The following is a 15,254-nucleotide window of genomic DNA, read 5'->3' on the forward strand; positions in this document are numbered from 1 at the left end:
GCATCATATCACTTCAATATAGTGCGTTTTTACGACAACTTTACAACCCTGAAGGCCGAAATTTTACGACATCTCTTGAAACTCGCCTGGTTTGAAATCTATTCTAGACTGCCTAAGTGCTCCCGCAAGTACACGGAGATACGAACAAATGTAAGGATAACGGAGTAGAAGGAATTTCAAATCAAAGAAGTTTCAAGAGGCGTCTCTAGACTGATACTTGACTATATTGCCGTGCTAAAGAAGAACGCCGTATGAACCTCCAGGCGTTGCCAAATTTCCTCTGACAAATCACTAATTTTCCGAAAAATAGTTGAATATTTTTCTGCCAATTTCTCAGATAATTTTGTTCGTAATATGATCTAAAGTGTCTGAAAATTTCAAGGAAAAATATTCATAATTATCCTCAAAAATAAACATTTCATCGAATGAAATTTGGCAACTCTCGAATGTTCATACGGCGTTCTTCCTTAGCACGGCAGTATATTGAGAATGAATGAAACCACAATATTTCTACCGTCTGTTCTCTTCGATCTTTCATTCATCAGCAAGATCTCAAACCCTTATTTCATGGAGAGAAGAGAAATGCGGTTTTTCTTTGACATAGACGGATCCAGACCCTTCGACCGTGGGAGGGGCAGAAGGGGCACCCTGGGGGGGGGGGGGGGGGCTCCCCAGTAACTTTTAGGAATTTCAAAGCATTTAGTATGCAGTTTTAAGTCGATGTTGTCATTCAATTACCAAATTTAAAAGTCATTCCTTCTTCCTTCCTCCGTTCCATCCTTCTCTCTTGCTTCCCTTTCACAGGCGGATCCAGACGCTTCGAAGGGGAATGGATGGTGTAAGGGGGGCTCAGGACCCCCCGAAAGTGTTCGAAATTTTAAAGCATCCAATAAGCGGTTTGAGTCTATTTCGTCATAAATAACTATACCGTATGAAAGGGTATTTCCTTCCTCTTTCCTCCGTCCTTTCCTTCTTTCTCTCTTCTCATTTTCATCCTCCTTTTTTCGGGCGAACTCGCTTACGCTTCTACATGGTAGTAATACCCACACGAAAATCCACAGTAAAACTGTAAATTTTGGCAATTTTAAGGATGAACACAGCGATATTATGACGTCCTCTGTACTGTCGTGCTAAGGAAAAACGCCGTATGGGCCTTCAGGCGTTGACAAATTTCCCTCAATTAAAGACAAATTTCCTGGTCAACTCATGAATATTTTTCTTCCAGTTTTTCAGATAATATTGTTCGCAATTTCACCTGAGGTTCCTGAAAATTTCCAGGGAAAATATTCATAACTTTCCCCGAAAATAAACATTTTATTGAAGGAAATTTTGCACCTCTTCGAATGTTTTTACGGCGTTTTTCCTTAGTACGCCAGTGTAATGTTGATGCTATCGCCCACATGAATGAACGAACCTAAATCCATGATTCTACGAAGGTAGACGGGAACCAATGCGACGACATCGCGGAGCAATCATAGAAAAACCGTGTTTTTTCCTCAGTGCACTGTTCCATTTTGTCTCGCCCGTCTCCACAGAACAGGGAAAATTGAGGAAAAACTCGGGGAAAACTGAGAGAATCCAGCAAATGCGATAGCCTCTGATGCAGCACACTCTCTATCGTCATCTGCGTTTTTTTCCCGGCACGTGTTGAACTTCAAAACTTTTCGAAATCCTTGAACCGAGAGCTTAAGGGATCCTGAACTTTCCCTCTTGCCGATCGAAGGGAAACTTTTACCGGTTTTACGCGAGGAACGGAAAGTTGAGAAGCACCCCGCCGTCTCCCTCCCGGCGCACGGTGGATCGAGTCAATAGGAGAGTTCGAGCATGATTTAAAACTTTCAAAGCGTATATCTTCAATTATATAAAATCTCGATGTTTCAAAAATAGTTTCATTGGTTTTCTCGTAAAATTTTCTATTGAAGGCACCCTTAAAAATTAAAATTGTGACGAGATCAATGCAAAATTTTGCGATTTTTGTGAAAAATGTCTTCTTCTAAAGACTCGTTCCACTGTGCGGCGCGAGCGACGGAGACTCCCTGGGCTTGTCGTAGTCGTTTATAATCCTGTTCTCCGGCGGTGGAGGATTTGACTAATGACTCCCCTAATCTGTTTTCAGTCGAAGCGACAAGTGTTTACCAGGGCATCACTGACAGACGGACAGATGCTTCTGTCCCGATACCCAAGATGAAAACAATTGTTGACGGGTTGGGGGAGGGGGGGGGGGGGTGCAAACTTTTTCGAGAGGAAAAGAAAATAGTGGTTTATTTTGTAGAATCGTGAAAGTATTACATGGGTGCTTGGGAACAGGGCCGGATTAAGGCCGCCATGGGCCGCGGCCCATGGCGGCAAATCTAGGAGGCGGCAAATTTTGCACTTTTTTTTAAATCTAGGTATTAAAAAACCGGATCTAGAAAAAAATTACAAACAAAATCTCTCATTTCCTGAGAGTATAGTAATTTCTAATTTTGTCGTCTTTCGGTGATACAAGAGACAGCTCCTTTAATTAATCGAGTTAAGAGAGAGATCAAACACGCAATTTGGCCAGGAACGGAGCGACTGAGAGAGAAACGATGACGAGGACTTGAGATGAAAAGGGGAAACCCTCGGCGCGGCGGTCGACATGTAACACATATTAGCGCCTACATTCCTACAAGACTGCACGAATACTTCGCGCATTGCATCAAACACAGTGCGGTTATCGTGGTCAGCGTGATACGGATAGCGCCTACAAGAATGCATGAACACTTCACGCATTGCGCCAAACAGTGCGGTCAGCGTGAAACGCATAGCGCCTACAAGACTGTGTGAATACTTCACGCATTGCGTCAAACGCAGTGCGTTTAGCAGCGGTCGTCGGCGGCGGAAGTTAAAATCATTAAACCACAATTATGTTTGTTCTTTCATAATTTTTTCGTTCATTTCTTATGAATGGAAGGCCTTGTCCACGCAGAGATAGGTGTACAAAACTTAACGTTCGCGCAAAGTTCGGTGAAGTTTTGCTAGGAGTGTTGACAGGGCTTTCGCAAAAAATGTTTCCAACACGAGTGAACACGTCTTTTGCACCCCACCCCCGCTAGCACGTTCACTTGATGGTTTTTATTGATGTTTCAAAACGAACGAGAAGGGGGCGGCACAATACAGGCGGCCCATGGGCTGCAAGTAGGCAAATCCGGCCCTGCTTGGGAAAGTTGAAAATTATTTTTTCACATCCCGATTCGCGCAGGACATACGCGCTTTGTGAGGTTCCCTAACACATTATGGGCGAAAATCGGAAGACTCGCGTGGGAGCTTCGTGCCTTTGTATCAGAAACGTCTTTCAACCCTCTTCTTGGTCAAGGATCGTCCTCCTGAATAAAGGCGGATCCAGACTTTTCGAACGGAGGGCAGGGGGCTCTCCCCAGAAACTTGTTGAAATTTTGAAGTATTAGGGCATAATGGGCATATTGGTTATGGTTATCTCTTTCTTCCCCTTTTTTTCTACCTTTTTCGGACGAATGCCCCCTACGCCCCCCCCCCCCCCGCCCCCGCCCTCCCCTGGATCCGCCTATGCATCTGGAAAATTTTGAGCCGGGCCTTCCCTGGCACCGCTTCCAGGATTTTGTTTCGGGACGGAGGGACGAGGAGGGTCTACCGGACCCCCCTCGGATTTACAGGGTCTGGGGTCCTTTCCTCTAAAAATTCTTCGTAGTGGACCCTTTTTTCCCTTTTTCCGGGGAGGGGGACGGGGAGTTGAGTCTCCTACGCTGTCTACCGGCTTCGTGCGCACTTTGAGGGTTGATTCCGCGACTTTCCGCACACGAATGGCCGGCTAAATTGCGGATCATCCACCTTTGCTTCAATTGTATCAGTGCTCCCATTTCCCGGAATTATTAACAGATTTCGGAAATTTTGAGATTTTTCTGAATTTTTGCCGGAACTTTTGAGATTTCTCTGAATTTATCAGTGCTCCCATTTCCCGGGACTGTTACAAGATTTCGGAACTTTTGAGATTTTTCTGAATTTTTGCCGGAACTTCTGAGACTTCTCTGAATTTTTGCCGGAACTTTTGAAATTCCCAAAATTCTCCGGATCTTTCGCATTTTCCGGAACTTTCTCGGAACTTTTGACAAAACTACAAAGAATCCCGGAACTTTTGACGGTCATGGTGTGGGAGAAATCGGAACGAAGAAGTTCCGAACTCTTTCTCCGAACTTTTGACGGACATAGAGTGGGAGCACTGAATCGATTCCTCGATCACCATCCGTTGCTCCAGAATGACAACGTCGTGGACGTCAGAAACGCAGCGGCCATGCAGCGAAACGGCGAGAGCGCGGCTCCGGCAACGGCGCGCGCCGCCGCCGCCGCCGGAGCCGCGAATCCACGAACGCATCATCCCAAACGCGAAGGTCATTCATCCCCCCTGCCTCCGCGCGTGCCCCCCCTCCTCCTCCTCCCTCGCCGGTGCGCCGCGCCGTACCCCAAAGGTTGCCGGGTCTCCCTAGAATCCGGATTTCGCGGCTTCCCATCTCTGCCGTGATAGCGAAGAGAGCCGTAAGTGCAAAATTTTCGAAATCGTGTTTTCTTCAAAATTCGTCTTAACTCTTTTAGATGAAATTACTGAGACAGCTTAAACAGCAAAATTCATCCTAATTGAATGAAAACGAGACGTATGAGAAAGCCGTAAGTGCACAAAAAATGACATGGTTTTTTTCAAGACAGCCGCAGGTGCATGAGAGCCAATGAAAACAGTGCTTTCCAGTAAAGTGCCGCCCTCTGCTGCCAATTTCTAACCTGAAAATGTGTTTGTTGTGCGTCCAAAGCGCAACCACGAAAGCATGTTGAAGATAGCACTTACGGCTGTCTTGCCTAACAATAACCTATCACGAAACTGAATTTTACCTTTTTCATGTACTTTAAAATAAAATCGGTCAAGTTTTAATCCCCCAAATGATTTCTAGGAGTCTTCCGGACGAATAGTGGCAATTAGACAAAGAACGGAGGCTTCTTTCAATAAAATGTTCCACTCAGAAGCTTCTGAGCCCGTTTTCTCAGAACTTCATTTTTCACTTACGGCTCTCTGCGCTATCACGGCAGAGCTCGGGTCGGAGGCTGCAAGACGCTTGCGGAGCTCGGAACCTGGGAATATCGGGACTCGATAGAGACTAACCAAGATCCGGAAATTTGTCCACGGATTGGTGTCCTGAACCAGGAATTCCCAGGATGTCTACAATTACAAGTCCGGAAATAGTACTGATTTTTAAGGGGGATTCGAAAGCACTGGAATAGTGCGTAAATTCCGCAAGGAGGTCCAGAATTTTCGTCATTTTTGTCACAATGTGAGCGAGAAATTCCATCTTTTGAAATTTTTCGGATTTCGTCGAATGAAGGTACTGAAAAAGTACTAAATTTTTCTTTTAATGAGGTACTGATTTTTTTGGGAGTGCACTGTAAAAGTACTGTGAAAGTATTAACTTTTGGCCAGCCTGTTCTAGTGGACACCCTGAGTTCCCCTTTATTTGGACCATTTTCAAATTATTTCCATACTTTAGGGGTAACACCCCCTGACGCTTCGCAGTCCAAGCCCCCGAACAGCTTCAAATGTGCCGTGGATTTTTGTTCGCAACAACGTTGACAGGGTTGTCACAGTCAGGGAATACCGGGAAATGTCAGGAAATTTTGTAAAGTCAGGAAAAATCTGGAAATGCCAGGGAAAATGACGAAAGTTGCAGGAAAAATTATTAAGTGACCCATGAAAGCTTTCTGAAATGAGCGTGGCGTGTCGAAAAACAAGTTTGCCTAAAAACTATTTTAAATTATGTATTTTTAACCATTTGACCTAACTTCAATCGTTGGGAAATTTTACCAGAATGTGTCAAGGAAATTAATTTTTTTAAATTTTGTGGCAACTTTGCGTTGAAAAGTTCAAACAAAAGCGTTCGACGGACAATAATTTTAATAGAGGGTCATTTTTGGTTCCGGAAGTCTCGGCTGATACTGCAGGATCTCAATCGTCGAAAGTCGATAACCATTGGGAATAGTAGGAGGGGAAAAAGGATAAATCCATAGCATTTATTCCAAAAAGAATGAAAAAACTTTAAATGATTCCATTTTTTCAAACAATGCAGTGAAATTTTGTAAAAAAACTGAACGACAGCGGAAAAGCTGTCAAATCGACCTGTTTCCCTTTTGACAGTCAGCAATCAGTTTTTTCCCCTCTTCTTTTTTCTTTAATCGATATTGAAGCCATGTTAGAAGGGTTTTATACCAGAAACCTTTGCCCATTAATTTTTTACTAACCCCTCTACACGGGCATCGCGATTTTGTTTCAGATTTTTCCCGTTTTTACGTGGTAATTTTTAAGCTGAGTTTTTCAGGGCAACCTTGGTTTCCTCTTATTCCCTTTCCGAACCCTTCTTTTTCTTGTAATTTTTGCGGTCCCCCTCCGATCGGGCAACTGTGGCCCCCCTTGTTTCTCCTAGAATCCCTCGTTTTTGATTATTTCTCCGAACCCTCGTATTTAAAATTATTTCTTTCTCCACGTATAATCGAGGAACTTTAGCCCTCCTCCTCTCGCCTTCCAGACTCCTCTTGCAATATACTTCTACATATACCTCTACATATACTTCTTATACTCTCTCACCATCCGTGGGGGAAGTGGAAGTATTGTCATTCTAATTTTTCGGGGTAGAGGAAGTATTGTCATTCTAATTTTTTATTCCTTTTTTTAAAATTTATTTTTGTGTCCCCCGTGTTTTCGGCAAATTGTCCCTCTCGCTCCCCTCGTTGAAAAATATAAAGAAAATCAGCGTTGAAAAATTTGAAGGAAATGTATCTCGCGTTTTTTTGCTGTGACTCATCATGTGAGTTTTTTTTGAGATAATAGGGACCAATAAGGAATAATAGGGGGATGTTGGGGCCCCCATGGAAAGCTTTTCTGGAAAAAACAAGTTATTCCACAAAAACGTCTCTTTTTTGAACCAAAGAATCGACTCTTTCAATATTCGTACTATCCGGGACACGCTGTACGCTCTGTGTTCCCGGCATCTTCATCTTGTTTGTGGCTGTTCCCCGTCGCGTCGTCGCTTTTTCTTTCCCTTCGCACCCCGCGCCTTGCGTTAACCCGCGTTAACCACGTCAACGCTGATAAGGCGCGAATTCTGCCACTGATAACCACGACCGTCGCGTCGTATGTATACTCGATTGAACCTCAGCGTCGAAGCGGGAATGGGGGCTTGTAGATCCACTGTATCTTATTTCGCCTTCCTTCGATCTCTCCTCTTCCCCGAGGGTTGTGTCTTACGAGAATTTGGATGTAGCATTTAAACCTATGGAAAAGCATCGATAAACAGGGTGTTCGCAACTGACATCAGGGCCGGATTTACTTACTTGCCGCCCATGGGCCGTCTGTATTTTGCCGCCCCCTTCTCATTCGTATTGAAACATCAATAAAAACCATCAAGTGAAGGTGCCAGCGGGGGAGGGGTGCACAAGACGCGTTTACTCGTGTTGAACACATTTTTTGAGGATGCCCTGTCAACACTACTAGCAAAAATTAAGTTTTGTAAACCTATCTCTGTGTGGACAAGGCCCTCCATTCATAAGAAATGAACGAAAAAATTATGAAAGAACAAACATGAATGTGGTTTAATGATTTTAACTTCCGCCGCCGCGCCGCGCAGACCGCACCGTGTTTGGCGCAATGCGTGAAGTATTCACGCAGTCTTGTAGGCGCTATGCGTTTCACGCTGACCGCACTATGTTAGGCGCAATGCGTGAAGTATTCATGCACTCTTGTAGGCGCTATCCGTTTCACGCTGACCGCAATGACCGCACTGTGTTGCCTACACTGTAAATTGAAAGGGGAATTGAAGGGGAGGTGGCGTTTCAGTCACTCTTCCCGTCTGGTAACATGACATTTTTGGTGTGTATTCCGAGCAAGCATGCCACTTCTCGATCCTTCCCGGGAACTCTTCTGTTCCTTATCTCGGGAACTCTTCCATTCCTCTTCCCCGGAACTCTCTCGTTCCTCTTCCCGGGAACTCTCCCGTTCCTTTTCCCGGGAACTCTCCCGTTCCTTTTCCCGGGAATTCTTCTGTTCCCCTTCCCGGGAACTTTCTCGTTCCTCTTTCCGGAAACTCTCTCGTTCCTTTTCCCGGGAACTCTTCTGTTCCTCAGCATGCATGCCACTTCTCGATCCTTCCCGGGAACTTTTCCGCTCCTCTTCCCGGGAACTCTCCCGTTCCTTTTCCCGGGAACTCTCCCACTCCTTTTCCCGGGACTCTCCCGTTCCTCTTCTCGGGAACTCCCGTTTCTTTTCTCGGGAACTCTTCCATTCCTCTTCCCCGGAACTCTCTAGTTCCTCTTCCCGGAAAGTCTTCCGTACCTTTTCCCGGGAAGTCTTCAGTTCCTTTTCCCGGGAACTACTCCGTTCCTTTTCCCGGGAACTCTCCCGTTCCTTTTCCCGGGAACCTTCTCGTTCCTCTTCCCGGAAACTCTCCCGTTCCTTTTCTCGGGAACTCTTCCGTACCTCTTCCCGGGAACTCTTCCGTTCCTCTTCCCGGGAACTCTTCCGCTCCTCTTCCCGGGAACTTTTCCTCTCCCGTTCTTCTTTTCGGCTCTTGACTTTCCCACGATACTTTGATGTCGGCATCGGACGATGCGGGTGCAACACGTGCCGGGCGGCGGCGGATGAGGAAGTCAGGTTTGCCGAATTCTCGCGCATTGCCGTTGGGTCGTCGGGCGGTGACCCAGTTTCCCGGACGCGGCTCTTTTTTTCTGTTTACTTTTCGTCGGGCTTATTTATCATCTCCACTCTGGATACCGCCTCCGCCGATGCCGCGCCGATCGGGTTTCCGAGAGCGGCGAGCGGTGCCGGTCGCGCACCACGGCCTGCATGTGCAGCGACGCGACAGCTCGCCCGCTAGACGCCGGGTCGGCGCTCACACCACCGCTGCCGAGTCGCTCATCGAATCGGCCGATATCTTCAGTGCTTAGGTCGGAATTTCCTTCAAATGCTTATCGGCGCGGGTCGGTTGCGCCCAACGCCAATTGTCATAAGTAAAAAAAACACCGTATGATCCCCTCATACGTTGCCATATTTCAGGATTGCCACACTCAGGGATAACCTGGGAATATCAGGGTAAAAGACGAAAATGTTAGGGAAAAATTGTCAAGTCGTTTTTTTTGCTCTCTAGAACGAGTTAGATGTTTCGAACAAGAAATTTTGCCTGTAAACTATTTCTGATTATGCATTTTTAACCATCTGGCATATCTTCAATTATTGTCAGGGAATTTCACCAAAATGTGTCAGGGAAATCAGGGATTTTAATTTTCTAAATTCTGTGGCAACCTTGGTACTTCCTTTCAAAAACTAATTTACTGGGGAAATTCTGAATATTTTTCTTCAAACATTGCAGGCAGCTTTCTTCACAATTTAAATCCTAAACATCTGCCAACGTTGAGGAAAGTTCGTCCTAGAAAATCGAGAAGAAATCGAGAGTAATCGCGTCTAGCCTAGTCTAACATTCGCAGGATTTAGCCATCGATATCGATATGTTCTTTCTGCAATGAGCCCGAAATCGTGGTTCCTTGTGCCTCTCTAAAAGATGTTCGAAACGGCTACGTCGGGCCGGTTGGTCTCGCCCCTCGGCGGCACACAGTGGGTCGAGTTACTAGGAGAGGTGGGACAAAATTTTGACATTTTAATTGCTTGTAACTCCGTTTATACACAACTTTGAGGTTCTTAAAATGGTTCCATTGGTTTTCTCGTAAAATTTTCTTGCAAAAGCACCCCTTGCAATTTACAGCGTGATGTAATAAACATAAAAATTTATAGCTTCAGTCCAAAATTCAATGTCCGACCTCTCTGATTGCCTCGATCCACTGTGCGGCAGTGCCGGGCAGCGCAGGAAAACTAAGGGGGGCCGCGTACCCGGCAACGTCGCCACCCCCTCCCCCCGTCCCCCCGCCCCACCCGGAGCCGAGGGAGTCGTCGCCACCGCAGCCACGTTGTCAAGTCTCAGGGAAATTGGAATTTGTATGGATAGTCTCGTTTGAATTCGCTGCCCCTGCCCTCCCCCTCTCGCTCTTTGCAATGAGGGGAGAGGGAGAGGCAAGGTGAATTAAAATTGAGGGATGTTGTGCAACGGGTCTCGCTGTTCTATCTTGTAATTATTGCGCAAGATTTGCAAGGTTTTTCATCGAGATGCCTCGGGAAACTCGGATGATACGGCGGGATTTTCTTCTCTGGCAGAGTATCCAGGAGGGTTGGACGATGTTTAAGATTCTGTAAATTTTCTGTGATCTCAGTGAGACAAAGTAAGGTAAGTCTTTCCAAATTTTTACCGGATCCGCTCAAAAATAGGAACCAAATGAAAATGGAGAAAATTCCCGAAAACCACATGTGAAAGTGAAATACTTCCTTAAATGAATTTCATCAAATTCTGTTGAGCCGACTTTTTCTTGTCCTAGTCGAAAAACTCGGTGAATAGACCTGTGAACTTTTGGAGGAAGGGAAAGCAAGTCTAACGACAAGAAAGCACCGTACTCTGCAAAGTCGCAATACATGTGAATTAGGTTTCACCCTTCCCGAAATTCCAAAATTATAAAGGCCTAGATACACGTTCACATTTCTAGCTATTTCCGATCAAATGGTGACTGGTGCGCACCATCTACCATCAATTTTTTGTGGCCTAAAAAAATTTGATGGTAGTTGATGGAACTGTGGGTCTCGTCCGTCATCTGATTTCCACACAAGCTGAGCTCATGCTTATTTCAATCAACACGCCGTTTTAATTAATTTTAGATGTCAAATTATATAACCCTCGACCGCCATTTTTGTCATCATTTTGATCGGAAATCGACGGAAATTTGAGCGTGTATCCAGGCCTTAACTAAATTACGAGGAAAAAAATTGGTGCTAAAAATCCAGCCTGATGCGGCCATGAGCAACGGGGTGCATTACGTCATCGGGTGTCAGATTGGTCCAGGGCTGAATCTTGTGAATTCCGCACAGCGCACTCTATACGAACGCGGATCCTGGACAGTGGCGATTCTTGAAAGTTGGCAACACTGTTTTTCCTCCCTTTATTGCATGTAAAACAATCGAATCAGTGATCAATCGATTTCTTGAAATCGATATTTTAAATGGAAGAAAACAGTGTTGCTAACTTGCAAAATCGCCTCTGATCGTGGCTGCCGTCTGTTTCCTCCTACCGCTTCACAATTGATCAGAGCCGCCGCCCCCCCCCCCCCCCCCCCGGGTTATGCAGTTGCGGGACAGTTCTGCACCCTTCCTGAAGATTTCACAACGCTCTGCCTCTGCTCTACCCTTCTCCCTCTCAAAATGCCGTTTTTGATTGAATTTCAAAGAAAAATTCCATCTTCAGGGTGTCCCCAAGTCCGGAATTTCCGGAAACTCCAGAAAAGTACTGATTTCTTATATGGCGAAAATGTCAGGGAAAATGCCGAAAACGTCCGGGAAAATGGCGGAAACGTCAGGAAAAAATTGTTCAGTCACCTTTATTTGCTTTCTAGAATGGGTTTAACGTTTCAAACAACCAATTTGCGTGAAAACCATTTCTAATTATGTCCTTTTAACCATCTGGCATATCTTCAGTTGTCCGGGAGTTTCGCCAAAATTTGTCATGGAAATTAGGGAAATGTCAGGGAATTACATTTTCGAAATTCTACGGCAGCCTTGTTCAGATGAACTCACGAGGAGTCTGCGAAGCGGACCTTCGAGGGTGCTAAGCGCCCTCTGGGGGTTGAGCCACGTGGCTGCCAAGGAGCGTACCCCCTAGTGAATTTAATTGAATCCAAGCAGAGATATCCAAAACGAACCTGGACGTGGCATCGTTGGGCTCGATACATACGCGTCACAGGTTTTTCTTTTTCTCTTTTTTTTCTTTCCCTTCCCCTTTTTTTCTTCTTTTTTTATTATACCTGTGCGCGCCTCACCTTCGCAGGAGAAGGAGGGGGAAGATGTGGCGGCGGCGGCCCGTGGCAGCGTCGCCGGATCGGTTCGGAAACTCGTGGACTCTGCCTCGCGCAATCCTCGGAGCACGCACGTTTTGGCAACGGTGTCGATTACTCCCCGACAGCGTTGCCGGCTCGCCTTCGGAATCGTGGTTTCCCGCGCCTGTTTGAACGGGGAATTCCGGGAATTTCCCGCGACTCGGCAGCGGTGACCCGCGGTCGTCAACTCCTCGACTCCTCCGCCGCGCCGCAGTTTGGCGGGATTCGAATCCGCGCCGCCCGCGGTGTTGCCGCTGTCGGGAAATTCCCGGAAAATCGTGATTTTCGCCGAGAGCGAAGTTCGTATCAAGGTTCTGAGCCTCCTCTGCGAGTTCTGTTCGGTTCTGTGTCGTCGATCTCCAGTAGGAATCGACACTGGCTGCCCACAAATCCGACCGATCAGGCCCAACACTGAAAAAAAAAAAAAACACATTGGATCTAGAGTCCGGACTATTGAAAACATTGACAAGAAAAAATACTCTTGATTCAATCAGATTTAAGCTTAAATCGAAAGGAAATCCGCTCAAATTAAGAGGCTTGGTTCTTGATCTAGCAAAAGTCCGATTGAATCAAGAGGATTTTTTCTTGTCGATGTTTTTAAGAGTCTGGACTCTAGATCCAATGTGTTTTTTTTTCCAGTGAACGCTTTTCCCCAAGTCGAACTTTTTCAAGGGCCAACTCCAGAGGCGGTCACAAGATCACGCATCATATCAGTTTTGCGATCCGTCAGTCTCCGAGTTCGAGTGTAGTTCTGAACGTTAGAATAAAATTAGCCTGAGACGAAGGAGAAGACAAGTTAAATTCTTCGGCACGTTCTTGGATAGACAGTGAATTTTGCTGCAGAATCTTGAATTTTTTTCTTCCAGCCGAAGCACTGCAATTTTTATGTTCCAAAGCCCTGAAAAGTGAGAAATTATATGTTCCTATATCCTGAAAAGTCAGGGAATTCTATAGTCCAAAACCCTGAGAAATCACGGTAAATTCGGCGCAATTTGGGAGTCCAGGAACAGTGGCGTGGCGTGCTTTGCGATACATCGATTGTCCTGCCTTAAACCTATGGAAAAGGATCGATAAACAGGGTTTTCGCCAAGAACACATCAATAATCGATTCTTTACCACAGCTCCTAATGGGGGTATATCGACGTATCGCAAAGCACCTCGCGCCACTGGTATTGAAAGAATAGGCGCTGAAAAGAGGGCAGCTGTTCTGAAGAATCACGCGCAAACTCTAATTTTTTTAAGCCGTTACCAAGTTTTCCAAGTATCATTTCCGACGGTGAGGCACCTGAGAGGATAACACTTTTTCCCCGCAAGTTTTTTCAAGGCTTCCGAGTGGAAGATTCCGAGCACTGTCCTCGCAAAAATTACGAAAAGGAAAGTTTCCACTTCAATCCTTATGTATCATCGTGGACTCTGACATCACGAGTTTCATACCACGATGCCAGACTTCACACAGGGTTGTCATATCCAGGGAATACCGGGAAATGTCGGGGGATTTTAAAAAGGCAGGGAAAACCTGGAAATGACAGGGAAAATTTCGAAAATGTCAGGGGAAAATTGATAAGCACCTTTATTCGTTTTCTAGGATGAGTTAGACGTTTCGAACAACGAATTTTGCTCAAAAACTATTTCTGATAATGTCTTTCCGACCGTCTGGCATATTTTCGATTATCAGGGGAATTTCACCAAATGTTGTCGGGGAAATGTCAGGGAATTTAATTTTCCCTATTCCGTGGACTTTGTAATGACAGCGAAAATTTCGAAAATGTCAGGGAAAAATTGATAAGCACCTTTATTCGTTTTCTAGAATGAGTTTGACGTTTCGAACAACGAATTTTGCTAAAAAACTGTTTCTAATTATGTCTTTCTGGCCATCTGGCATATCTTCAATTGTCAGGGGAATTTCACCAAATGTTGTCCGGAAAATGTCAGGGAATTTAATTTTCCCTATTCCGTAGCAGCCCTGTCTACAGAAAAAATTTGAGTACCCACGGTTGTGACGAGTACCCTATAACAATGGCAACTCTGCAGTTTGCATCACTGTTATTTCTCCTCCATTTGATTACAGTATCGATTATATCTCTTAGCAATCCTTCTCTCCTCTCTTTATTACATCTCTTTTTATGGCTTTTATTATATCTCTCTCTTGTATCAGTTTTTTCTTGGTGAGGCAACCTGTCTTACCTAGAATCGATTATTTTTATTTTACATACGTTCAAAACACCCTCGGAACGGGAACGGGGCAAAGTAACCAGTGGCGTGGCGTGCTTTGCGAAAGATCGATATATCTGTCATTTAAACCTATAGTAAAGGATCGGTAAACAGGGTGTTCGCGGCGAACACCTTAATAATCAATGTTTCACCATAGCTTAAAATGGAGAAATATCGAATATCGATCATTCACGCCACGCCACTAAGAAACGTTTCTGTGCCTCAAACTCGCGAGGCGCCAAGGTAGGGGTCTAGATTGAGGAGGGGTGGGGGGTCAAGGAGAGACGGAAAATGCAGAAAAATGGAGACCACAAGGCTCTCAGGTGCGATATTCTAGGGGATCGAGCGAGGAGTCAGGTGTTCAGGATAGGGATGGACAAAAGACGAGAGAGAGACAAAGAGACAGTCTTTTTAAGGTAAGAATGCGCGGGAGAGAGAAGGATAGGCCGCGGGGTCGATATTGACGTGTAGGACAGAACAATTTGAATTAAACTGTAGACAGTGGCAATTCTTGGAATGTTGGCAACACTGGTTTTCCTTCATTTAAATGTATGTAATTAAACTAAAAATTCATGTTTTGATTTTTCTTAAAAAGAAGATAGAGAATTTTGTAAGTCCTGCTTTTTTAGATAATGATTTTATTATCTAACGTTACTCTGTAAAAATGCAACTAGTGTAGTTATAAATCATGTAGATAGATACAAAAAGATACTTGTGGTAGTTACGTTGTGCTTAAATAAAATTTCTTCCCAAAAAAACCAGCTGAATCACTGAAAGCACATGTCTGCGCCCTATCGCGAGCGTGCGTGCGTTGGCAGATCTCATATTTCGCCTGCAAAATGGAGCGTATGCAACCCGGCCCACCGCAGAGTTAAAATAGTTGCATGTTGGGTTCGAACCCAACTTCGATTTCTCTTCCACTGTTTAACACCCGTTGCATTTTTCAAATACCGCGTTTATCTTACGGAAATGTATCTCATTTGGTTTATATCGCGGTATTTCGTTCGTAATGATTTTCTTCCGTCAATAAAGAAGCCCAGAGGACGTTA

The 15,254-nt window shown here is 45.1% G+C and overlaps 1 protein-coding gene across 3 annotated transcripts in view; it reads left to right on the forward strand.

Annotated features, from left to right (window-relative positions):
- Chi (LIM domain-binding protein 2 Chi) overlaps positions 1-15,254 on the forward strand; it is a 94,045-nt gene that overhangs the window by 62,385 nt on the left and 16,406 nt on the right. The window lies entirely within an intron of this gene.

Source organism: Bemisia tabaci, chromosome 10, assembly GCF_918797505.1.
Source record: "Bemisia tabaci chromosome 10, PGI_BMITA_v3".
Classification (NCBI taxonomy): domain Eukaryota; kingdom Metazoa; phylum Arthropoda; class Insecta; order Hemiptera; family Aleyrodidae; genus Bemisia; species Bemisia tabaci.